General features: G+C 38.3%; 1 long non-coding RNA gene and 2 other non-coding genes across 5 annotated transcripts; all 3 read left to right on the top strand.

The window, feature by feature from the left end:
* The first annotated feature begins 13448 nt into the window (after positions 1–13448).
* Positions 13449–16068, top strand: LOC122752890. Of its 3 annotated transcripts, none has more exons than XR_006356219.1 (6): positions 13449–13527; positions 14450–14505; positions 14824–14901; positions 14994–15071; positions 15464–15515; positions 15884–16068. It is a non-coding gene; the product is annotated as an uncharacterized LOC122752890 (long non-coding RNA). The 3 variants fall into 3 exon arrangements; XR_006356218.1 differs by having other exon boundaries at positions 13514–13635; XR_006356220.1 differs by lacking the exon at positions 13449–13527 and adding an exon at positions 13691–14290.
* Positions 15239–15311, top strand: LOC122727100. The gene has a single exon (XR_006353055.1). It is a non-coding gene; the product is annotated as a small nucleolar RNA SNORD50 (small nucleolar RNA).
* LOC122727098 lies at positions 15625–15697 on the top strand. Its single transcript, XR_006353054.1, has one exon. It is a non-coding gene; the product is annotated as a small nucleolar RNA SNORD50 (small nucleolar RNA).
* Positions 16069–26978: the final 10910 nt, after the last annotated feature.

The raw sequence follows: 26978 nt of genomic DNA, 5'->3' as shown, positions 1-26978 counted from the left end.
AAAAGTAGAGCAGGAAAGGAGCAGGCACCTTTCAGAGATTTGGTGCGCAGCACCACATTGTATGGAGCAAACTGCTTCAGTTTACCCAAATAACTCGAGGAGACCACCAAGTCAAGCAGAGACAGATTTATTACATTCCCTTAGGAATGGGCAAGTTCAATTCCTGAACCGCGCCAGCTAATACATGCCTTAACCTTATATAGGAATGCTGGTCAGAGGGGAAGTCCCCACGCACACTTAGGTCGAGCTCACAATCTAACATCCAATCCTGTCTCACCCAGGTTGCGTGTTCAGCTCATGATCAATGTATGGAGACATGCATACGTGTTCCAGGAGCAAGGGGGAAAAGGGGAGGGGGAACAAGGTCAAACCAAAGGAAGAGGAAACAGGGGAGTGACAGTCAGATGTTTCAGATCTCACAGTTCCCACTGACTCCCCTCTCCCCGCCCCTGTCTCTAAAGATATTCAACCTGAATAACAGGAAGAGTCACTCAGGTGCTTCAGCATTGTTAAGGATGACAGGGTTAAAATTTATCTTCGGCTATGTTGGGAAGTCAAAGAAATAGAATAAAGAATAAAAGAATACCACATTGTTGGGACCCTAGGGTCAAGGGGATTCTGCTCTGAGAAAAAGAGACATGTCACTTAACATCTGGTCTCAACTCAATTGCTGCATCCTGTGCTGAGCCCCGTCCTTTCTTCCTGAGTCCCGAGTATTGAATTGGTGGGCTAACTCCCTGACCCAATGACTGGGGTTCTGACACATGATGGATTGCAGACAAAACTAATATGTAGCTGACAAGTGGGGAGACTGAGCAGAAGTAAAAATACTGTTAATTGGCAATAAAACTTAAAGGAGACAGTGAGAATTTGACAAGCAATAAACTTCTAAACGAACTATACTGGGGCAGGGCTGGGTACCTTCCAGACCCCATCCTCAGAGTTTAATCTGACTCAAATCCATAATCACATCATACAACATTTATTCATCTGGGCCAGAACATTCACAAACATCAAGATTGGTTTGACAAAAATGGTGGAGAAATTCAGAAGCTGCTAGACAAAAAATAAGAATTCCACAAGGTTTAACAGCAGGCTAGTTTGTCCATTTCTAAGATAGTAATGTTTAGTTCCATCAAAAGTAAAGTACAGGGGGTGGCTAGGTGGGGCAGTGGATAAAGCACCGGCCCTAGATTCAGGAGGACCTGAGTTCAAATCTGGCCTCAGATACTTGACACTTACTAGCTGTGTGACCTTGGGCAAGTTCACTTAACCCTCATTGCTCCCACACACACACAAAAAAAAAAGAGTGATGTATTTCTAATGCATTGTTGGTGGAGCTGTGAACTGATCCAACCATTGTGGAGAGCAGTTTGGAACTATGCCCAAAGGGCTATAAAGCTGTGCATACCCTTTGACCCAGCAATACCCACTATTAGGTCTTTTTCCCGAAGAGTTCATAAAAAAGGGAAAAGGATCCACATGTACAAAAATATTTATAGCTGCTCTTTTTGTGGTGGCAAGGAATTGGAAATTGAGGGGTTGCCCATCAATTGGGGAAAGGCTGAACAAGTTGTGGTATATGAATGTAATAGAATACTACTGTGCTGTAAGAAACGATGAGCAGGCAGATTTCAGAGAAACATGGAAGAACTTGCATGAACTGATGATGAGTGAGATGAGCAGAACCAGAAGAACATTGTACACAGTATCATCAACATTGTGTGTTGATCAACTGTGATAGACTTGATTCTTCTCAGCAATACAATGGACCAAGATAGTTCCAAAGGACTCATGATGGAAAATTCTCTCCAAATTCAGGAAAAAAAAAAGAGAACTGTTGAATCTGGATGCAGATCAAACCATACTATTTCTATTGTTTTTGTTGTTGTTTTTCTTTTTTTAGGTTTTTCCTTTTTGCTCTGATTCTTCTCTCATAACATGATTAATGCAGAAATGTGTTTAATGTGATTGTACATATATAACCTATATCAGATTACTTGCTGTCTTGGGTGGAGTGACGGAGGGGAGGGAGGGAGAAAAATTTGAAACTAGAAATCTTATAAAAACAAATGTTGAAAACTATCTCTAAATGTAACTGGAAAATAATAAAATATTTATATGGAAAAAAGTAAAGTGCAGGGGCAGCTAGGTGGTACAGTGGATAAAGCACCAGCCCCGGATTCAGGAGGACCTGAGTTCAAATCTGGCTTCAGACACTTGACACAGACTAGCTGTGTGACCCTGGGCAAGTCACTTAACCCTCATTGCCCCCAAAAAAGTAAAGTGTAACAAGGACCCAAGACAATCCAAAAGGACTAATGATGAATTATACTATCCACCTCTAAAGAAAGAATTGATATTGACTGAACACAGACTGAAGCATGCTATTTTTCACTTTATTTCTTTGATTTTTTTTCTTTTTTTCACACTACTTCCCAAGAAGCACAAAATACATTTATAAGTTCTAGTGGCTAACAAATGTTTCTTTACATCAAACCTAAGTTTTTAACTTCCACTCATTCTTCTTCTTTCTGTCCTGCAGGGTTATTACCTTCAATAGCCCTTTGAAAACAGCTTCCTTTTTCCAGGCTATGTATACACACCCATTTAATATGTGATACATATATATATATATATATATATGTATATGTATATTTATAAATACAGAGACAGAGGGAGTATTTGTGTATAATATATATAGATAATACACGTATGTGATATGTATGTGATGTCTATATAAGTATGTGCACAATATGAATATATTGTATAATGTATATATGTAATATATGTGTATACAGGTGATGTGTGTTGTATATATCATGTGTGATACATATATAATGTATGTGCTACTGCTAAACTGAATCTGAAAATATTCTTCTATCAAGGAATTATTCGCACACGTTCCAATCAGAATTTAAGTAAAAGTTTTTATTATCTGGCACACAGAGAGAGGTATGGCTGGGAGAAGAAGTCTAAACTTCAACTCCCCGAACAAAGGAGAGGGTGATAGTTTTATAGAGGAGAGAAGGGGGTGGGGGGAGAGACTTAGGACTGAAAAATTACATCAGTTTGTAAAATGATGATGCTAGCTATTTGGGGAGTGGGATTCATGAATAATAAAAATTCCACATTTCTAACTTGAGATTGTTGTCACTACCTGGTCCTAATCACATAGCAAATACAACTGGCTCCCAACTAAGCTCATGCTATAAATTTCAAGGTGCCCAGCTTTCTGGGTGTCCATGACATGTCTGCATTGTTATATGTTTGACTAACCACTATCTGGTTAATTAACAACTTTGCTTTTCCAAGGAAAGAGTAATCTCTAATTAACCCCAGCAAGCTGATCAACCATATTTCTCCATGGTCAGCGTGTCCTCCTCACGGCCAGAGTATCCCTAACTGGGCCCAGGCCTACCAGGCTGCTACTACAGTGCATGTAGTGTATGTGTATATATACATATATAATGCATATATATGTATGTATGTATGTTATTAATTTAAAGCCCTTCACTGTCCTATTTGAGCAACTCTGAATTATCTTCACCATATCAATCTCTGGTCCTATGATACTTTCTAAAACGGAGAACCAAGAACTATATACATTATTCCATATATGAACTAAGACACAGTACACTGAAACTATCATCTCCTTATTCCTGGATAATATCTCTCTATTAGAATCATTGATTTATGGGCAGTTATATGGCGCAGTGGATAGAGCATTGGCCCTGGATTCAGGAGGACTTGAGTTCAAATCCAGCCTTAGATGCTTGATACTTACTAGGTGTGTGACCCTGGGCAAGTCACTTAACCCCAATTGCCTCACAAAAAAAAAAAAAAAAAGATATAGAATCACTAATTTAGAGCTATTAGTAACCTTAGAGGTTATCTAATTGAATTCACTCATTTTTCAGATGAGAAAACTGAGGCCTAGAAAAGTTAAGTGACTTCCCCAAGATCATGCAGATTCTTTGAATCCATAGAGAACATTCTTTCCACTGTACCATAATGCTTCCCTTAATGCAGTCTATGATTATAATCATCTTATAATAATAAATAAATTTTTTTTAATTCAACAAATACCAGTGGGTTAGCTAAGAAATAGAACATTACCACAAAAAGGCTAATGGTCCTCAGAGAAAAAAGACAACTAGTTAAGTGAATAATAATGTGCTGTTCTTCCAATTTAATGATGCTACTAAGCCAACTTCAGCAAGCATTCAATTTGAGTTCCTATTTCCAATAATAGTGATGGATTCACATTAATCCATTCATATTCTGTTGCTTAGTTCCCCTTGTCATCAGTAGCACACAACAAATTATCTGGCTTGGCCAAAGGGCTAGTCTGTGTCCATAGTACAAAGCAAATTAACTTACAAGGGATGCAAACATGTCTCCTTGGACTCACTTGATCTGGCCCACTGACCTAACCAGCCACTGACAAAGAGTACCCTATTTATAGTGGATGTTTGGTAAATGTTAGTTCATGATAATGAGCATTATGAGATAATGAGATTAGACAAAGTCTTTGAAAAGGATATTGACATAAGATCATTTGTATGTGTCTTTATGTTCTAATCTTTTCCCTTGTATTTTTGAGGGACAAAAACACTCCACATTTAGAAAAGCTGAAAAAGAGAATTTTGAAGCAATTATCTGACCAGTGTAAGCCAAAAAACACCATAAGGCAAAATTGAGATTTAGGGACATTTGTGTTTTGAGTTTAAATTATCCAAATAATTGCCCTAATTTTTCATTTTTGTCTATGTGAGAAGTGACGATGGATCTGTTTAAATATGTTGTTAATTTGTTTTGTTGTTTTTCTTTAAACATTTTTGAGGGTTAATTATAATGCTTTTTAGCTTAACTTTAGATAATGCCCATGTGTGTGTCCTTTTAAGAAACTGTTCTATTCTAACACTTTCTATTTTAGATCTTACATTTCCAAATGCCAGAAAGAGGGTAGAATTTAATCAGCTTCTTCCACAGCACCACATGCTTGTGGACCAAATATTTTCTTGGTAATGATCTTTATGATCTTCATTTTACCTAAAAATGTTTTGGAAATCCCCTCATTGGACATTACTACAGGATAGGTAGATTTGAAAATCAGTATAGAGATGGTAATTAAATCCATGGGAACTGCTGAGATCACCAAGGGAAATAAATAGTTTTGATGTAGAAGAGGACAGAATCCTAATGGAGACCTGGGGTTACAGGACTTGATCTGGATGAGGATCAGGTCAAAATGAGACTGAGAGGGAGTGGTAGGAGGAGAAGCAGGAGAGAGCTGTATACCAAAAACCTAAGGAGATAAGAGTATCAAGGAGGAGAAGGTGACCAATAGTGTCAAAGGCTGCAGAGAGGTCAAATGAAGACTGGGCAAAGGCCATTGAATTTGGAGACACGGGCAAGGTTGTAGAGAAGCTGCCAGTAGACAATGGGAGACTGAAGATGTGATAGAGTGGGGATGATGGAGGAGGAAGTCTGTTGAAGGAGAAGGGATGGAATGGGATTACTCAAGCAAGGGTTTGCCTTGGCAATGAATAGGACCACCTCTGTGGGAGACAGGACAGTAGAAGGAGATAGTGACAGAATTCGAGTAATGTGAGATGGGGAAGTGGGAAGAAGAGGGAGCTCATGGTAAATAGTTTTAAATTTTTTTCTATAAAATATGAGGCAAAGTTCTCAGCTGAAAGGGTGAGGGGAGAAGCCATGGGAGGCATGAAGGGATGAAAAAGTTTGGTTTCTCTGTGGAGAATGGGATGGTGAGCTGATGAGGGAGGTATAGTAGGACTGCCTAGCATCAGTGAGGGTACAGTTGAGGTTGTTTAGCATAAATTTGTAGTGGACCCAATCAGAATGGTTGTGTGATTTTTCTCTACTTTTGTTCAGTAGCACTTATGTAGAAGCAAAGGCAAGGGATGGTCCTTAGGGCTTAATACAATGCTTATAAATAGATGCTTAATAAATGCTTTATCTATTTCTCTATCTTTTCTGTAGTCTAAACTCGCATGAACCTTATTTTGATTAATCAAATGTTAAACAAAGAAAACTGAGAAACAGAGAACAGAAAAAGTACAAATATTGCTAATACAGATTTAAATTCTTCCTAAACAGTTCCTAGAACTGAGGAAAAGAGAAACTGGAGAGCTGCTGAGGGACGTTGGTAGGAAAAGATGAAAGTGGGACACCTAAAAAGATATCAATTAATTAAAATTTTATAAAACTATGGAGTCAGATTTGGAATGGACCTGAAGAGTCCGGTTAATCAGTCAATCAGTCAGTCCACTATAATTTTTTAAACACCTATTATCTGCCAGGCACTGTGCTAAGCTAATATAACACCATACTACTGGATTCATACCTTTTGATGATTTAGAAGGAAATTCTTTAAATACAAAAAATTATTCTTCTCTACCTATGATGAAAAATGCTATCCACCTCCAGAGAAAGAACTGATGGAATATGAAGATGTAAGCATACTGTTGTTGTTTTTCCTTTATTTTGCTTGGGGGTTTTTTGTCTGTTTTTTCTTTTATAACATGACTAATATGAAAATATGTTTTGCATGACTGCACATGTGCAACGTTTATCAAATTGCTCACCTTTTCAATGAGAGGGGAGGGGAAGATGGGAGAGAATTTGAAACTCAAAATTGTAAAAAGTGAAGGTTAAAAATTGTTTTTACAAACCTGGAAAGAGTTACATGAACTGATGCTGAGTGAAGTGAGCAGAACTAGTATAATATTATACACGGTAACAGCAACATTATGCAATGATCAACTGTGATAGACAGCTCTTCTCAGCAATACAAAGATCCAAGACAATTCCAAAAGACTCATAATAGAAAGTGCTATCCACATCCAGAGCAACTACTATGGGGTCCAAATGCAGATTGAAGCATACTGTTGGGGGCAGCTAGGTGGTACAGTGGATAAAGCACTGGCCCTGGAGTCAGGAGGACCTGAGTTCAAATCCAGCCTCAGACACTTGACACTTACTAGCTGTGCGACCCTGAGCAAGTCACTTAACCCTCATTGCCCCACCAAAAAAAAAAAAAAAAAAGATATGTAGAATGTAAGCTCTTTGAAGGCATGTACAGTTTTCTTTTCTTTTTTTTTTTTGTATCCACAGCACTTAGCACAGTGCCTGAAACATAGTAAATGTTTAATAAATACCTTATTATTGGGGGCAGCTAGGTGGTGCAGTGGATAGAGTATCAGCCCTGGATTCGGGAGGTCCTGAGTTCAAATCCAGCCTCAGACACTTGGCACTTACTAGCTGTGTGACCCTGGGCAAGTCACTTAACCCTCATTGCCCTGGGGAAAAAAAAAAAGTTTTGTTATTCCAGTCTCTCAGTATTGCAACCTGGGATAGCATTATCCTTGACTTCCTTCATTCCTTATCCTTCCTTCACAGATCCAATCAATTGCCAAATCTTGCTATTTTTATCTCCATGGCATCTTTTTGCATCTGTCTCCTGACTATTCACACAACCACCACTCTAGTTCAGATCCTCAGTACCTACCTCTCTCCTGGATTATTGCAAAGGCCTAGTAGGTTTCTCTGACTTTCATGTTTCTCCCCATTCCAGTTCATCCTCCATACTGCTACCAAAGTCATTTTTCATAATCATAGGTCAGTACATAGCATTCCCCTACTCAGTAAACTCCAATGACTCCAAATGCCTCTAAAATTAAATATAAATGCTTCTCTTTGACTTTTTAAGTCCTTCACAACCTAGCCCTTAGCTTTTCCTGCTTCAAACAGGCCTACTAAAAAAAAAATTAGTATTTCAAATAAGGACAGATATTATATTGTTTACCATCTCAATGGATCGGGTCAGTGCTAAAGGGGGGAAGAGATGTTAAAAATCAAAATTTTAAAAAATGAATGTTAAAAAAGATTTTAGGGGCAGCTAGGTGGTGCAGTGGATAGAGCACTGAACCTGGATTTAGGAGGACCTGAGTTCAAATCCCGCCTCAGAAACTTAACAATTACTAGCTGTGTGACCCTAGGCAAGTCACTTAACCCCAATTGCCTCACCAAAAAAAGAAAAAGATTTTAATTTTTTTTAAAGAATCACATTATATTAGCCAACTATATAAACCAAATATCTAGTATTCAGAGTATCTTCTATAATAGCCACAAAAAAAAATAAGTTTTTTTAAAAGTACAGGGGCAGCTAGGTGGTATAGTCGATAAAGCACCGACCCTGTATTCAGGAGGACCTGAGTTCAAAACCCAGCCTCAGATACTTGACACTTGCTGTGTAACCTTGGACAAGACACTTAACCCTCACTGCCCTGAAAAAAAAAAGTACAGCAGATGATTTGAAAATCATTTTTCATAAATAACATTTTTAAAAATTAGCTTATTTTATTTTTTGTGATATATACATTTTATACATATATCAAACAGATATACATATACACACATATGACATATATAATGTATATTTTCTACATTATGACATTTGGATATACCTAGATATATTCTAGTACATATAATTTAGTATTTTAAATCCTTCTTCTTCCTTTTTTAAATAAAGTTTTTTATACAGGTACATAACTAGTTTATAAATAATGTATACATATCAATTTATATAAATAATATATATGACAAATTTGTTAGTTTAATTATTTAAAAATCAACCACCTTTAAATAAAAAGTACCAGAACTGACTAGTTATTCTACTTGGTTGTTAACAATTATTACTTTGTAGGACAAGAAGAAATGTAGTTTTGGTGGAAAGTGACCAAGGCAAAAGATTTAGATTCTAATAGTATGCTTCTCCAGCTACAAACTGAGGGGTTGTTTGTTTGTTTGTTTTTAGTGAGGCAATTGAGGTTAAGTGACTTGCCCAGGGTCACACAGCTAGTATGTGTTAAGTGTCTGAGGCTGGATTTGAACTCAGGTACTCCTGACTCCAGGGCTGCTGCGCCACCTAGCTGCCCCCTACAAATTGAGTTTTTAATATGCTATAAACCATTTGTTTCCCTATGATATTAACAGGACCAAAACCTTTGGAAAACTCTAATGAAAACTGCTACAGGTCTTTCTTGACCAAATAATAAAATCCTCATTACACACATGTATAGTCTGACAAAAACAAATACCCATAATGGCCATATCAAAAAATGTATAAGTTTTTCATCATTTTAAGTTCATAACCTCACTGGCAGGAGGTAAGTGGTATGTTTCATCTTCATCCTTTAAAGTTTCTTTAATCTGCATTTCTCTATCAGTGATTAGAACATTTTTTTCATATGGCTGTTAATAGCTTGGATTTCCTTTGAAAATTGCCCTTTTTTCCAAAGGAAAAAATCCAATCTATCAAAAGGCATATAAAATTATTGACACTAATAATTAAAGAAATGAAAATTAAAATAGCTCTGAGGTTCTACCTCATACCCATCATATTGGGAAAATTGACAAAAAAGGAAAAACTCAAATACTGAAGGTGCTGTGGGAAAACAAATACACTAATGCACTGTTAGTGGAACTGTGAATTGTTCCAGACATCCTGAAAAGCAATTTGGAACTATGCCCCAAAAGTTATTAAATTATACATACCCTTTGACCCAGCAATACCACTACTAAAGGGAGCAAAGAAAGAGTAAGAGGAGTTATATGTACAAAAATATTTATAGTAGCTCTGTGGCGTCAAAGAGTTAGAAACTAAAGGGGTACCCATCAACTGAGGAATGGCTGAACAAATTAAGGCATATAAATATGGTGGAATACTATTATGTTGTAAGAAATGATGAAGTAGACAGTTTCAGAGATGCCAGGGGAAACTTGTATGAACTGATGTAGGGTCAAGTGAGTAGAAACAGGAGAACAATTTATATAATAATAGCAATATTGTGAAGACAAACAACTTTGAAAGATTTAGGAACTCTGATCAATACAATGACAAGCCATGATTCCAGAGGACTCATGATAAAAAATGCTACCTGTCTCCCAAGTGGTGATAGACCCAGAATTCAGGCTGAGACATATTTTTTGGACATTGCCAATGTAAGAATTTATTTTGTTTGATTACTTATATACTTTTTCTATGAGGGTTTTTTTTTTTCCAATGTGGGTGGGGAACAAATGAGAGGAACAAAAAATGGATTTGTATTATTTGAAAATAATTCATTTAATTTTTAAAAACTGTTTCTATCCTATAATCATTTACCTATTGGGATGTTTCATCTTACTCATTTGAATAAGTTCTTGGATATGAGAACATTATCCAAGAAATTTGATGCAAATATGTTTCCAGCTACCTATTTCTCTTATCATTTTAACTACATTGGATTTATTTGGGCAAATTTTTAAAAATTTTACATAATTAAAATTGTCTATTTTATCTTCTATGATCTTCTCTATCACATGTTTGGTCATGAACTCTTCCCTGTTCATAGATCTGAAATACAATTTCTTCTTTGCTCTACTAATCTCTTTATGATATATTTTTTTATATTTAGGTGATGTATCCATTTGGAGCTTTTCTTGGTATATGAGGTGAAGTGTTGGTGTTGTTTTTGGCTAACAGTTGTACACCTAATTTTTACCAGACAGCTATCCAGTTTTCCCAGTATATTTTGCCAAATAGTGAGACCTTCTGTCAGTAACTGGGGTTTGGGGGTTTATCAGACAATATATTATTGTTCCAACCTGGCTTCATGCTGTTCATAGCACTAGCTCTCCTCTATCTCTGGGCCTTTGTACTGGCCACTCCCCCATACCTGAAATACTCTCCATTACTTACTTCCACCTTATTGATTATTGCACTTTCTTCAAGATTCAGCCAAAATACTGCCTTCTATGTGAACCCTTTCCTAATCACCCTGACCAGCGTCACACAGCTAGTGTCAAGTGTGAAGCCGAATTTGAACTCAGGTCCTCCTGAATCCAGGGCTGGTGCTTTATCCACTACAACACCTAGCGCCTCCCCCCCCCCCCCAAAGAATTTTAAAGAAAAAGATCTTTTTGTTTTGGAAGTCAAAGTGTCTATAATTAAGCATCTGGAAAAATTGATCTCTTCTAGATCTCAACCTATGATCATATGGTTCACCCACAGCTCATTCCTGTAAAATTTCAATTAATTACCTCATTTAGTCTGATTAAAATTTTTTTCTTACTTAGAAGATAAACTCAAATGCCTTCTCTTCAGTGAAACTTCCTCAGTCCTCCCAACAGAATACTTATATGTAATACAGTGGATAGAGGGCAGTGCTTATAGTCAGGAGAGACCTGAGTTCAAATTCAGCCTCACACTCTTACAAGCTCTGTTATCCTGGGCAAGTCTCTTAACCTCTGTTTGCCTCAGTTTCCTCATCTGTAAAATGAGGATAAAAATAGGACCTACCTCCCAGTGTTGTTGTGAGGATCAAATGAGACAATCGTTGTAAAGTGCTTAGCACACTATATAACTCTATAGAACACTATATAAATGTTAACTGTTATCATCATCATCGTCGTCGTCTGTATGATCTTGGACAGGTCCATTTGTCTTAGTTTGCTCAACGGTAAAAATGGGGATAACAGTATCTTACTGGAACGGGGTTGCTGGGAGGATCAAAAGACAATATCCGGGGGGCAGCTAGGTGGCGCAGTGGATAGAACACCGGCCCTGGAGTCAGGAGGACCTGAGTTCAAATGCGGCCTCAGACCCTTGACACTTACTAGCTCTGTGACCCTGAGCAAGTCACTTAACCCCAATTGCCTCACAAAAAAAAAAAAAGACAATATCTGCAAAACTCCTTGTACAATGTGTGTGACACACAGTAGGTGCTACATAAATACATATTCCCTTCCTCTTTCCCTCCTTGCTGTCATTTGGTGGGGTGGAGGGTCCAGATCACAATTTCACGGGCATAGAGAGTGGAAGGAGGCTCACGAACCCTACCAAGTCTGATCTAGCATTTATTCACGGTGAGCGGCTTGGCTGCTCGGGCCACACTGCATCCGCTGTGGTTATTTGTGCATTAATACTTCCTGTCTCAGGTGGGGCTGAATCGTGGCAGATGCCTGGGCTCCAGCCCTCTCCATTTTGTTGAACGTAAAAGCGCCACGCCATTCAAACTATTCTTCCTCCTTTTCTACCACCCCCTTCCTCCCCTCCCTACCCCCCAAATGAGACATCCAAATCTTGATATATTTGGTGCTTGGCCGCTGCGCAGTGCTAGAAGCTAAAGGAATCGCTTTTGAGGCTTCAAAGGCCCCGCTCCAAGACGACCGCACCCCACTCTTGTTGGGAGGGCGGCAGCTCCTGCACCGTTCCTTCCACTCACTCACAGCCCTTGGCCACTAGGGGGTTCAGACGCGCGTGCGGTGGCCACGCGGAGACCAGGCTGGGGCTGAGGGGCTGGGGCTGCCCATGGACTCGTGGCCAAGCGCTTTAATGCTGATTCCAAAATCTCTCCAAGCTCCCGCGCCACCCCTACCCCCCCGCCCCCCGGTCCGGCCCAGGCTCGTTTCGCTGCAGAGGATGCATTTGCACCCTCCTAGGAGGAGCTGCACAGCCGGCAGGGCAGAGTAATGGTCAGCGGAATGCGCTTGAAGTGTTATTGATGAAGGCTGGGAGAGCAGTGGGGCACTTTGCTACGTTTTCCCCTGATGCATCTTCCCTTTCCGATATTGTTATTATGATATTAATAATCGCCCTCTGCACCACCCCTGCCCTTCTTGCCTTCTCCAGTACTGCTTCGGGGACAGACATCTATTCAATCAGAGACGTCCTGGAAGAGGGGAAACACCTGGGTTCACGTCTTGCTTCGGATGCTGTGTGACCCTGAGCAAGTCACCTAACCTCTTAAGGTCTCTAAGATTATAAACGGCAGAGAAAATGCCGAACTGCTTTGGTAGAGAACGTTTCCTCTACCTTGAAATCACAGGTCCAAACCCGAACTTTATTAGAAATGTGAATAGGAAGAAATCTATACGACCACAACTTGCATGGAAGGCGCTGACTTGAATCGATAGTGGGAGGTTCCTCACTGGGAGGTCCCCATCCTGATGAAACAAAAGACCTAGTCCCTATCTGTATTGAATTTGGCTCCGGCAGAGGCTGCAGCCAATGCCACTAACCGAGAGTGCCTGTTTGAATTCTGGCGCCACTCCCCGAGCCAAGCAGGGCCCGGCCCGACAGCGCGAGCCTGGGGAGAAGCAGACCGAACTTGCCAGGACTAGGCAAGCCGAGCGCTTCCCCACCCACAAGAAGGCAGTCCCGCCTCAGTCGTCCGTCCGTCCATGCGTGCGCGCACCCCAGTCGCCCCGGAAGGACAGGGAAGCGCCACATGCTGAAACACGGAAAGCGAGCTAGGGGTTCCAAAATTACCCGGCACGCCCTATTCATATCAGTGTGATTGCCCGCCCCTTCCCCCCCCCCCCCCGTTCGCTCGTAGCCTTTCCTACGTCCAATGGCAAGTGAGAGAGGCGGAGACAGCCTTGTCCTCATTGCGCACCGGCTATATAAGGAGCTGCGGTAGAGCGGTTGAATTCTTTTCCATTCCACTGGTCCAGGTAAGGAGTCAACGGGATCGTTGATGGCTGTCGGCGATAATTCTAGGGGTTCCAGAAGAAGGGGCAAGGGGAGAACATTACTAATTCTTTGCAGAATCCGGAGGAATGGTAAGATTGAAGAGATTTTGAGCTTCGGCTTCCATTAGGACATTGCGAGGGGGGAACAAGAGAAGAAAAAGTCTCTTTTGTGGCGTTGGAGATGCCAGGGTTAGGGATTGGGGGTGGAGGTTGATTCAAGGGATTTGGGGTGACGGACAACTGTCCGTAGGCGGCCTTTATTGGCAGGGTACGGTCCTGGCGTGCCGTGCGGCCTAAAGCCGGCGTCCATGCGGGCTCCCGCAATGCATTGTAGGAGGCTGGGGAGGAGCGTTCTCGACCGCGTGGATACTGAAAGCAAGCTTTCAGTCGCTTTGGCGGGACCACATTTAAGTCCCGGGATTTGGACGCGGATGGGAGAGGAAACAGCGGACTCCTGAAAGTGCTAACCATCGTGTCCCTCCCTAGCTCCCCAATTTTGGTCGTATTAAAGCTGTATGTTGGCTTTTGGAAAGAAGGTCGTAGGGAAAATGGCGAATGCCTTGCCTAGTTCCGCCACCGCTACCACCACCCACAACCCACCCCCGCCGCGCGCACTTGTGTCAGATGCTAACTGATCCCTGGGAGGCCACACGGAGGATGCGTGGTTCATAGGCCGAAAGCTTAAACAAACATCTAAGCTCCCCTAGAGTGCCCACGTGATTTCTTTGTGCTGACGGTGCACAATGTATGCTTTGGGTGCTATTAGATTTGGGGGGTCGCCTTTGTTGGCTAGAAGCAGGAAGGGACAATTGTTTTTCTCTTAAGGGGGAGACTCTTTAATTGGAGAAGGGACACCTTCGGAATGAGGCAACGCTTTAATGGGAAAACGTGTTTTGTTTTGTAGGAATAATGGCAAGAGCTCTCCGTGATTTTTCAGGACTGTCTTACGGGAACACTCAGGTATGGAAGTATTAAGAGAAAAATGACGCGTTGACTTTTAAAGACTTAGTGCTACTTAGGATTTCCTTTTTGTGCTTTGCATCTACAAATATTTTATTAGCATAAACTTTTGAGTTGGGTAGTTTTGAAATAAGTTGTGGTTTCTAAGCTAAAACTAGCAATTGGTAGAGAAATCTCTAGTGGTGGCTTATCATGGGGCACAGTATTGTTGCCACCAGAAGGGCCGATGACCGCTGACCATGAGAAACTAGGGAGAAGAGAGTGATGGGTACAAGTTCATTGGATTTTTGAATGATTGAAAATTGTTTCCTCTTCCAGACGCAAATGAAAACATTAAGCTGTCCGGACGGGTATTTGTTTAGCAGTTATGAGTCCATAAATACTTGAATGAAACAAGTGAGCATTTAAAAAAAAACATTTTTTAATTATCTAAGAAATAAGCTCTCTCAATTTTAAAAAATCTGTTGTGGGTTTTTTTCCCCCCCCAGGACAAGTGTCTGTTGAATAATGTGATATGATCTAAGCTCAAGATCTTGTTAACTGTGACCGATTGGCTTCAGTTTGAGGTATTTAATGTATTTATTTTTAGTATTCTACTTTAGCCCAGTAAGTTAAGTAGCCTGTTGTTTAATTGCCATTAAATTTTAATGTTTATTTTATAGTTGCTATTAGTGATTGATATGTGGAGGGGGGTAGCTGAATGACAAGAATTTATGAACAGGTCTGATGGTCTAATCAATGATGAACCTATCCCGAACCTGATCTCTTGATGAAAAAACTTAATATACGGATCTGGCTTCTGAGAAGACCATTCTGTTAGAAGGAACTAGCTCTAGTTTTTAACTGGAAAGGAAATAATACTGGCTGCTCTTTTAAATAAGTGGTAGAATGATGATATTAAAAAGGATAACAGTGTCGAAGTAAAGTGTTAGTAATAGACAATTATCTTTGCCAACAGCCACATTGATGAATTTCAAGAATGAGGAGCTCCTAATTTCAGTATACCCAAAGTAAGTAATGACCCCTATGCATCAATGCATGAACTTTGTATTTCTGGGTAAAAATGGATTTTTCTAAGCTTCATAAATTGCTAGATGATTTACTACTGTGTCTTGGTCTTGTTTATGATGACACTATCCCGAACCTGAATTCCTGTTGAAAAATTCTATATTACGGATCTGGCTTCTGAGATAAGACCAAACATGAACAATGCTTTCTTTCATAAATGCTTTTTCTAAGAATGTATAAAAGCACTTTGCTCTGAAGTTTAACAGTGGGGCCATATGTTTGACTTGTTTCCTTTGGGTGTAAAGCCTTGAAAAGGTTTTTATGTTCACATGGTTGATTCTTTTAAAACCCCGATGTTTTCCCATTTCAGGGGTATTTTGTGGAATCATTGCATCTGCATCATGAGACAAATGTGTGGATGGTAACTGGAAAAGAACTAAGAAATCTGAAATGACGCCTTTTCTGATTCTGGAAATGCCAAGACATAAAATCTTAATTTAGAAAAACTTTGTATTATTTGAAATTCATGGAGAATTTATAAATTTTTGAAATGTTTTACGTGACTTTTGGTCTTGATTTTGTGTGCGGATATCAGTATTTTATATTAAGCAGACCACTTCATTGTATTGAACCTAAAAAGTGGAGGCCTAAAAAAACAAAATCTTTTTGAGAGCTAGCTTGACTTTTAGGGACAATTTAGAGGATAATGGAGGGTTAGGAAGTCACCTTGCTTATTATAACTTACCTAAAATTAAGTGTTCCTTTCTATTTCAAAGCAATTAAACATTTGGCACATGAATTAAATATTGATTTATAAAAAGTCTAGCTTATGAAACAAATCTTTCATTGATTCAGGGTTTTGTTTTATAAATGTTTGGTAAATTAAAGTAGTGCTGTACTGTTGCTTTCTTCGTTTTTTAGAATGGTACAGAAAGTTTTGGGGGATCCAATTTCTAGGTAGGTAGAATTGGACTAAGTTGAGGTTGACTTTGTCTTAGACCAAGAGGCTATTGGTAACTACACTATTTAACACATTAAAGTGTAGTGTATTTGCTGAGTGGTTCAGCTACAGAAGTTTTCCCTAAAAAAAAAAACTAGCCAGCTGGCCCCATTTGACAGAATGCATTCTCAGATTTCAGTTAACTGTAGGGTTTAACCTATTAAATGACATAATAAAGTTAAAATTGTATTTCTTATAGTGAGGTAACTTTCCTCTGAGTAGCATGCCTTTTCTGACTGCAATCTTAATAATTTGAACCAGGTGGGCTTTACCTAAATGTAGGAATGCTTTGGGGTTTTTAAGAAGGCTTTTTGGGTAGGGAAGGGGAAGAAGCTGGCAACTGATTTTTTCAAACTAATTGGCTTGGTGAGTCAAGGATGATACCAGAATTATCAATGTGAGAGACAAATCAAAAAGACTTTGGGGGTATAGGCACTATGTTAACTATTAGGGGTACAAAAGCAAAAAAGATCCTCACCCTCAGGGAGGCAACAAGTAGAATATGTACAAATGTGTACATAGTTTTGGAAGGGAAGGACATGGCATAGCTAGGCAGATCAGGAAAGGTTTTCTTTTGTATAAGATAAGGGGTATGAACTGTGAGGAACAGCAAACATGGCACGTCTGTAGAATACATAGGGAGATTGTTTATAGCAAAACTAGAAAAGGGAAGAATTTTATATGCCATAGGAATTGATACTTAATTTTGTAAATAATGGAATAACTGGACTTTATTAAAAGAGACTTATGCTTTAGGAAAATTGCTGGTAGCTGTAGATAATTGATTAGAGACTTGAGGCCAGAAGGCCGAGTTACGTTTTAGACATGTTGAATTTGAGATAGCTTTGGGAAGGAGATATGTCACTAGGTGCAGTAAAAGTGCTAGGCCTGGAGTCAGGAAGGCCTGAATTCAAATTAAATCCCAGATGCCAACTTACTGTCACCTTGGGCTAGTCACCCTCACTGCCTCAGTTTCCTCAACTATAAAATGGGGATAACACTTAGCTCCCAAGGTTTTGATGGTCAAAAGAGACCATCGATGACATCATATAGATGTAATATAAAAGCTTATTCCTTTCCCTTCCTTTCCGTCCACTATCACTCGACATAGATGTGGAAGTCATCTGTATAAAGATGATAAAACTGGGAAATGAAAAACCAAGTCAGAGAATATATAAAAGAGACCCAGCACAGTTGGGATGCACCCTAGAATATAGAACATCAGATCAGATAAGACTGAGAATGGTCATAGATATGTTAAGGGAAGCATCATGCAGATTAAAAGACCTTGATCTTGGCATAATTTTAGTATTCGAAAGGTTAATCTGGCAGTTGTAAGAAGATTCGTGGAAAGGGGAAGGAAGGCAAAACCTCTGGAGGTAGGCTAACAGGAATTGAAGTGAGATCAATTGAGGACTGACAACAGATGGTGGTGATATGAAAATGATACTTATGACAAGAAATGAGGGGTATGAATTTGGAGAAACCTGAGAAGACTTGTATGAACTAATACACCATGAAGTGAGCAAAACTAGGTGTGAATGCTTTATACAATGACTAAAAATATTGTAAAGGAAGACAACTTTACAAAACTTAATTCTGATCAATGCAGTGACCAATCACTACTCCAGAAGACTGATTATAAAGCTCGCCTCCCATGCCATGGGGAAGAGTTGGATTATAGCTACAGGACAAGACGTGCATTTTCCAACATGACTAATGTGTAAATTTCTTTAGCTTGATTATACTTATTTGTTATAAGTATAAGCATGAAATTGTTTAAAGACTTTGTACACCCTATGTATTTAAAATAATCATATGTGATGTTTATAATTTCGTAAATAATAATTTAGGTGAAAGGTAATTAAAGACTAGACTGTCTCTTTTCCCACTGCATCTTACAAAACTATTGCAATAGACTCTTCCTGACTTGATTCATAATGTGTCTCCAATCCATTCTTTATACTGCTGTCAAATCTTTCTTTTGCTTAAATAAGGGGTTCTTAACTTGTTTTTGTGTCATATACCCATTTGGAAGTCTAGTAAAACTATAGACCCCCTTCACAGAAAACTGTAAATACATAAAATAAGACACATAGATTACAATAGAAACCAAGTTTGTAAAAATATAATTCTTTTTTCCATCCAAGTTAATTGTTCCCCTAAAATCTATCCATGGAACCCACAATAAGAACCCTGACTTAGATCTAGTAATGGCATTCCTTTGCTCAAAAATCGTTAGTGGCTCTCCTTTGCCTACTGAGTAAAATTTGAAGTGTTTTGCCTGACACCCAAGGCTCTACCCAATCAGGCACCAGCTACCTTTCTGTTATCACATAGTCCTTCCCTATATGCTCTAGCCAAATCAGACTACAAATTGCCCCAGCCCACCCTGACACACACTGCCCTGTCATCCATATGATTGGCATGTGGTAGGTGTCATAAATGTTAAGTTACTATTGTTACCTATCCCTCCATGTTTTTGTGCATACTCTATTATGCCTAGAATGCCCCACATCTACTACTTGTTAAATGGGGAAGGAAAGAAGGGAACAAACATTAAGTGACTACTGAGTTCTATGAATTGTGCTAAGTGCTTAACAAATAGTCCATTTTGATTCTCAAAACACCTCTGGGAAGAAAGTATCCCCATTTTACAATTGAGAATACTGAAGCAAGCAAGCTAAGTGATTTGCCCAGGGTTAATAACTAGTAAGTGTCTAAGGCTGGATTTGAACTCCGGTGTTCCCAAGTCCAAGCCTATCCATTCTACCACCTATCTAGCTATTCCCTTATCCTTTAAAACCCAGTGCAAAACATCAAACACAGTAACAACAACATTGTGTGATAGCTGTGATAGACAGCTCTCCACAAGCAATAGTGATCCAAAACAATTCCAAAAGACTTGATAGAAAATGCTATTCACATCCCAGAGAAAGAACTGAGTCTGAATGCAGATCAAAGCATACTAATTTTCACTTACTTTGTTTTTGTTTTCTTTCTGCCAATTGTACATTTTTTTTTGCAAACTTTCACAACATGACTAATATGGAAATGAATTTTACATGATTGCACATATCTAACCTGAGACAGTATGTCTCAGGGAGTAGGGGAGGGGGGAGAGAAAATTTGAAACTCAAAATATTATTAAAATGAATATTAAAAATTGTCTTTACCTGTAATTGTAAAAATGAAATAAAATACTATTGGAATATAAATAAAGTTGGGGAAAAAAGTAGGAAAAAAAGCCCTTAAATCCTAGGAGAAGTCTTAGGAGCCTTCCCTGATTCCTGCCTCTTACCTCCTAACTGCTACCTCTCTTCAATAATGACCTGCTTCTGACTTTACATTCATGATATTTGGCTATTAATGCAATGGAGAGTGAATTAGATTTTGAGTCAAAGGACCTGGATTTAAACTGCAGTTCGGCTATGTATTGCCTGTATGATTTTACAGAATTTACTTAACCTTTCTGATCTATATAAAATGAGGACGTTAGATTAGATGATTGTTAAGGTCCCTTCTAGCTATAAGATCTATCATCTCTAATGTAGTTAGTTATGTATGATAACTATCTTTATTGACGCCTTATTCCCCTACTATAATGTAAGCTCCTTGAAGGCAGAGATCAGACTTATTCAACCTTTCTATTGCATCTGGCAAAATACTCTGTATGTAGGATGTGCCTAATAAATGTATTTTGGGGTAGAAGCAGTGGAAAGGAGAGGAGGGATGGAAGAGGTATTAGAAAAGTAAAATTGACATCAAGATGTCATGGACAGTTTTATAATTTTTTGAAATCTTAAAGTCCTATAGAAATATCAGCTGTTATTCTATGCCTATTATACTGCTTTGCACATGGTAGATGCTTAATAAATAAACATTTTAATGGAACTGGGCAACTAGTTAAATGTAGAAATGAGGGAGAGTGATGCCAGGCTCTTAAGAAGGGTGGTCCCAGTACCATTAATAGAAATGTAGAAGCCAAAAGGAGCACACTTAGGGGAGAAATGATGGGTTGAATTTTGAACATGTTGAGTTAAAATGTTGACTGGCTTCCAGGTGGAGTTAACAAGTAGGCAAGTACCTGGGCTTATGGTCAAAGGAATTTGGAGCTGGAGGTAAACTGTAGTTATTTCAATTGAGAAAATAAGGTAAAACCCTGAGAATAGATTATGATCCCTAAGGACAGAACTTTGGGTAATGCCTGCAGTAAGGAGGCTGGAGAAAGAACAGGAGCCAAGAAGGATCAAAAAGGTAGGAGAAAAAGTGCCACTCAAATTTTGTTTAAAAAAAATAGTTTCAGTAAAAACTGGACTCGCAGTCACTGGCAGCATCAGGAACTTGTCACCTGACCTGCTACTCTCTACTCTTCATATTGTCCACCTGTCCCAGACTAAAGACTCCCTGATTCTCCCCTAGCCTGGAGGCTATAATTTATTCAGTATTAGAGTGGATGTTGGGAACAGACCTGACCTCGTTTTGGATTGGAGAGTGAGTAGCTCAAACATGCCTCACCCTTTATAAACAGCCAGGTGCTAGGATTTCCCATAACCCTTGCCTTGCCCATCAGGTAGGACAAGTAAATGTTTGTTAATTAAAATAATTGAAATTAAATGTTTATTTTGTATTTACTCCTCTATGTATGTGTTATTTCTCCTCCACAGAATTCAAGGACTTTAATTTTTGTTGTCTTGGCACATAGTAGGTGCTTAAAAAAATGTTTGGTAAATTAAACTGAATTGGGTAGAGAGTTGAGGATAGAAAACTATTGTGAGGTGTTAAAAATGGTGGATTTTAGAATGAAACTTTAAAGAAATTTGACAATGAAAGGGAGAATATAAGGGGGAGATGGTAGTTCAAGGGGATAAAAGAGGCCAGGGGAAAAGCTTTTTTTTAAAAGGTTTTGGGTGCTGTGAGCATGTTTGTAAGCAGACAGGAAGGAGCCAGGGGACAGGGAGAGATTGAAGATGTCTAAGAGAGAGCAGTAGGAGCAGCAGATTGATTGATTGAGCAAAGAGCAAAAGGCAATGGAGTCCTGGACTCAGGTGAAAGGGGCTACCCTGGTAAGGGAGTCTTATTCACAGAGAAAATCAGAAATGTCGAGTGAAAGGGTGAAGTGCTTATCCAGACATTGTGCTGTTTTCAAAAATCAATTGATATAAACCTTTTATTCTCATTTTGGTGAAAGTAAAACCAATTGGTTAAATGATAATTTCCAAATCATTCATGAAATTAGTAGCCAAACTATGAATAACACATATTTTTCTTAGTCTAAGACATTATTCCACACCATAGCTGAATTTAGAAAATGGAATGCAGCCAGTATTGCAGGTGTTTAAAACAGAGGAATTCAATTCAATTTGGCAACTATTTATTCAGAGCCTATTAATGTGTAATGTACTAAGGATATAAAAAAGAAATATGATACAGTCCTTATCCTCAAAGTACTTAAAATCTAATGGAAGAATTTTTGTTGTTGAGTTGGTTTTTCAGTCGTGTCCTACTCTTCATGACTCCATTTGAGGTTTTCTTGGCAAAGATACTAGAGTGGTTTGCCATTTCCTTCTCCAGTTCATTTTACAGATGAGGAGCTGAGGCAAGCAGGGTTAAGTGACTTGCCCAATGTCACATAGCTAGTAAGTGTCTCAGGCCAGATTTGAACTCATGAAGAAGAGTCTTGAGGTCTAGCCCTCTATCCACTTAAACCTAGCTGCTCCTCCCTCACTACCCCAGAGGAATAAGACATATTTAAGTTATTTGCTATTCAAATTATTCGCTGAAATGAGGTCAACAATAGTTAAATTTAATAAATTACAGGGGTTTTTAAAATCTTACTAACAAAATATTTTTTGAACTAAATCGGCAGCACTTTTCTCAGATGTTAACTAGGGACTTAACTTTGAGTCACTTATATAATCCTTCTGAGATGATGAAAAACTATTTCTAACAAATAATCCTAGAACTAGCATTTAGTGAAAAATGAAGGTTAAAATTTGTTATATGAATTCTCCCTTCAGTAGAGTTTTACTTAGCTTCTTTTATTTAGAAATAGCCTCTACATTTTTATTATAGTCAGATTCAAGTAAAGACAACCAAAAATGAATAGGGCATAATACTTATATGAACATATTAAATAGTACCCTTTTGTGTTTAAAAAAAAAACCAGCTCACAATCTATATAGTATGTATAAAGATCTAACTATAGGAGTGATTAACTAAGACTTAAGAGTTTACAGCTGAATCACAATACATGCACTTATAAATATTTTATGAAAAAACATGCACTTTACAACTATAAAAGGTAATAGCCTTCTCAGAAGCATGATATAGTGGTAAAAGTTCTGCCCTTGGAGTTAGGTTCTCAGAGTTGGAGCTAGAAGGCACCTTAAAGGTCATCTAGTCCAATCCTCTCATTTTACCCATGAGTAAGTAATTTTCACAAGGTCACACAGGTAATAAGTAGAATGAGTATTTGAAGCCAAGTTCTCCAATTACAAACCTAGTACTCTTTTCATTCTGTTACACTGCCTTTCAAGAACTGAGTCCAAATCCCAGCCTTAACCCTTATTACCTGTTTTCTCACCTATAAAATGAGGGTACTAATAATTGCATTACCTGCTTCACAGAGGGGCTGTACAGAAAGGTATATTCTGACAAGTTCATAGGTATGTCAGAGATTGAAAGGGGTTAAGAAACAAGGATGTACAATGTGAATCTGATTTTGAAATAAGCTTCACAGAGAGACAATATTATAGGATCTCAAATATAGCACAACCCATTATGTTTGTTGACTAGCCTCAAAAAAATTTAGCCCTTAATGAAAAGTTCTTTAAAATGGCACTAGAAGTTAGTTTTGTGTGTGTGTGTTTTTTTTTGTTGTTGTTGTTGTTGTTGCCCTTGAGTTCCAAGTTGCTTCCCTCTCTCCCTCTCAATCCCACACTAGAGAAGGCCAATATTTAACACAGACATATATTTGAAACTAGACAATACATAGTTCCATATAACAATTTTTTTTCTCTGGAGATAGATAGCATCTTTCTTCTTAGGTCCTTTATAGTTGATTTGGATATTCATATAAGTCAGAATAGCTTAGTCATTCACATTTACTCTTCAAACAATATTGCTATTAACTGTATACAGCATTCTCTTGGGTTCTGCTTATTTCACTCTTCATTGTTTTATGCAAGTCTACATGTTTTCCTAAAGTCAACCTGCCCATCATTTCTTATAGGACAGTAGTATTCTGTCACAATTGTATATTCACAATTTGTCTATTCCCCAATTGATGAACATCCCCTCAGCTTCTAGTTCTTTACCACCACAAAGAGAGCTGCTATAAATATTTTAAAACAAATAGGTTCTTTTCTTTTTCCCTGATAACCTTGGGAAACAGACCTAATAGTGGTATTGCTGGGTCAAAGGCTATAGATCATTTTATAACTTTTGGCATAATTTCAGATTGTTCTCTAGAATAGTTGGATCAGTCCACAGTTCCACCGAGTATTAATGTCCCAGTTTTTCCATATCCTCTCCAACATTTGTCATTTTCCCCTTCTATCCTTTTAGCCAATCTGGTAGGTAGGTGTTAGATCACATCTCAAAGTTGTTTAAATTTGCATTTCTCTAATCAATAATGAATAACAAATTGCATTTTTTCATGTGAATATATATAGTTTTTATTTCTTCATCAAAAAAATGCCTGTTCATATCCTTTGACCATTTAACAATTAGGGAGTGACTCATATTCTTATAAATTTGACAAAATTATCTAGTATATATTTGAGATATGAAGCCTTTTTCAGAGAAACTATCTATAAATCCCCCCCACAATTTTCTGCTTTTAAAATTTTCCAAATTTTCTAATTATAGCTACATTGGTTTTATTTATACAAAACCTTTTTAATTTAACAGAATCAAAATTATGCATTTTATATCTTGCAATACTCTAGCTCTTGTTTATTCATAAATTTTCCTGTCCACAAGTCTGATAGGTAATGTGTTCCATGTTCTTCAAGTTTTCTTATGATATCTCCCCTTATGTCTTGTAACAATTGGAATGACGCCACCTGCTGGAGACTTACTGTAGAAGAGTTCTGCCCATGAAGCGAAGGTCTTTGAGGGCAAGACCAGGAGTCTTTTCTTTGGCGTCAGGAAGTGACGTGGGCTAGTGGGAGGAGGAAGGAAGAGACTGGCGCTCAGGCTCACTCTCTTGCCTTTGGACTCTGGTGGAGAATGGAGCTAGAAATGTGCTCTCCCTTTAATAGATAGGAATCTAGGCCTTTCTCTTTACCAAATTCTTATTCTCCTTAATAAATGCTTAAAAGTCTAACTCTTGCTAAAGCTTATAATTTATTGGTGACCACTCATTAGATATTTTAGACAGTTTAGCTAGAATTTTAGCCCTGAACAGTCTAAGTCATGTATATATTTTGACCTTGTCTTGGTAAATGGTATAAGATATTCCTACTTTCTCCTAGACTGCTTTCCAGTTTTCTTAACAATTTTTGCCAAAAAGTGAATTCTTATCCCCAAAGCTTAATTGCATCTTTACATTTATCGAACACAAGGTTACTATAATCATTTACTACTGTGTATTGTATATTTACTCTATTCTACTGATTCACTATTCTATTTCTTGGCCAGTACCAGATAGTTTTGATAATTACTTCTTTATAATACAGCTTAAGATCTGGCACTGCTAGATCTCCTTCCTTTACATTTTTTCATTAATTCCTTTGATATTCTTGACCAGAAGGTTGTTGAACTGTTTATTTGGACATAATTTACCACTTTGCTATTCTCAAGAAACCCTATTTTTATTTTCTAATACAAACACCTACTGGAAAGGAACAGTGGAATTATGAAAAGTATATTTTCTGGCATGAGATCCAGCTCAATTTAACTGGATGCCACTTAATACCTATGAAACTTTGGGCAAGTCACTGAATTTCTCTGGGCCCCAGTTTCTTCAGGGGGTAATTTTTGTGCTAATTATAAAGATCAAATGAGGTAAAATGTGAAAGTACTTTGTGTTAGTAATTAACTAAATCATTAGACTTGAGTACAAACAGGTAAAGACATGCAGAGTCTGATTTGTTAATCCTGAATGTACCATAACCAGTTCAAGGATTCTAGCTATATAAGTTGTTGATTCAGCAAATATTAATTGCCTACTGTGTACAATGTGCTATGCTAGGCACTATGGGAAATAAAAAGAAACTAAGATACATGATTCCTACCCATAAGGAACTTATGCCTATTTTGGCTGGATGCTGATGACTCTAAAAATTTCAACAGAATGGTCATAATAGAAGCAAAGAAAAATTCTGGGTTTGTTTGTTTGTTTTTTCCTAAAGCAAAGGCAATCAGAGCAAGGAGGGGTATAACCTCCTGAGCTTCATTTTGGCAAAGACACCACAGGAAGCAGCATGATTTAGGAACTCTGTCTTAGTCCTAGCAAATTCCTTCACTTCCTTGGGCCTTAGTTTCCGGGTCAGTAAAGTGTGTGTGTGTGCTAATTTCTCTTCTCCTGACTGAACAGTATATCTATAATGGGTTACAAACAAAAAGAAAAAAAGGAATGGAATGCCTCATTATCTCCGAAAAGAACATCTATGAACCGGTTTTTGCCCATGTTAAAGAAATAGCTTACATTGTACATGTGTATAGTGCTTCTACAGTTTCAGAGCACCTTAATATATATAATTTCACCTAATCCTTAAAACAACCTTATGAGGTGAGTAGATAGTACAACTATGATCTCTTGGCTCAGTTTAAGTAGAGTTGATCAAGGTAAACCAGATGATACTGGGTGGAGCCAGAGGTTGTACCCAGATCTTCCAGCTCCAAATTCAAAGATCTTTGTCTGGTTTGAGACCCACCATTCCCTTAGGATAAACTAATAATAATATCTAACATACTATATCCTCCAACAACCTCATGAAGAAGGGAGGGTGGGCATCATAATCCCCTTAACAGGCAAATAAATCAATTCAGAAAGATCATCTGTATTCTTCCTACTTATAGGAGCACAATGTTGAGGTTACCATTGGGTAACAGTCCTACTCTATTTGACAATGGTCAGATCCCCTCTGGCACATTGTTGAATATTTGCTTCATTCTGAGCTCTATATTCAAAGAGGAATGATAACAAACTAGAATGCCTCCTAACAAAGATTGCCAAGATAGTGAGGGCTTAGAAAACTTATGTCATAACAAGTAATTGAAGAAATGAAGAGAATAGTAATAATACCTTACATTTTCATATTACCATGCCTTATCTCATATGTGTATACCTCATCTCTGTTAGCTAGGCCTGGCAGGTTTTTTGGGGTGAGGAGCTATAACTTCACCTGTAAAGGGAACTCCCAATAAGGAGATTAAGAAATTCCCTCTACAAATGCAGATAGCACCTGTTCTGCAGTTTATAGAGTTACCTGGGGCACTGATACTTTGAGTGCCC

The sequence above is a fragment of the Dromiciops gliroides genome, chromosome 4 (genome assembly GCF_019393635.1).
Source record: "Dromiciops gliroides isolate mDroGli1 chromosome 4, mDroGli1.pri, whole genome shotgun sequence".
Classification (NCBI taxonomy): Eukaryota; Metazoa; Chordata; class Mammalia; order Microbiotheria; family Microbiotheriidae; genus Dromiciops; species Dromiciops gliroides.
This window is presented reverse-complemented; position numbering and strand designations above follow the sequence as displayed.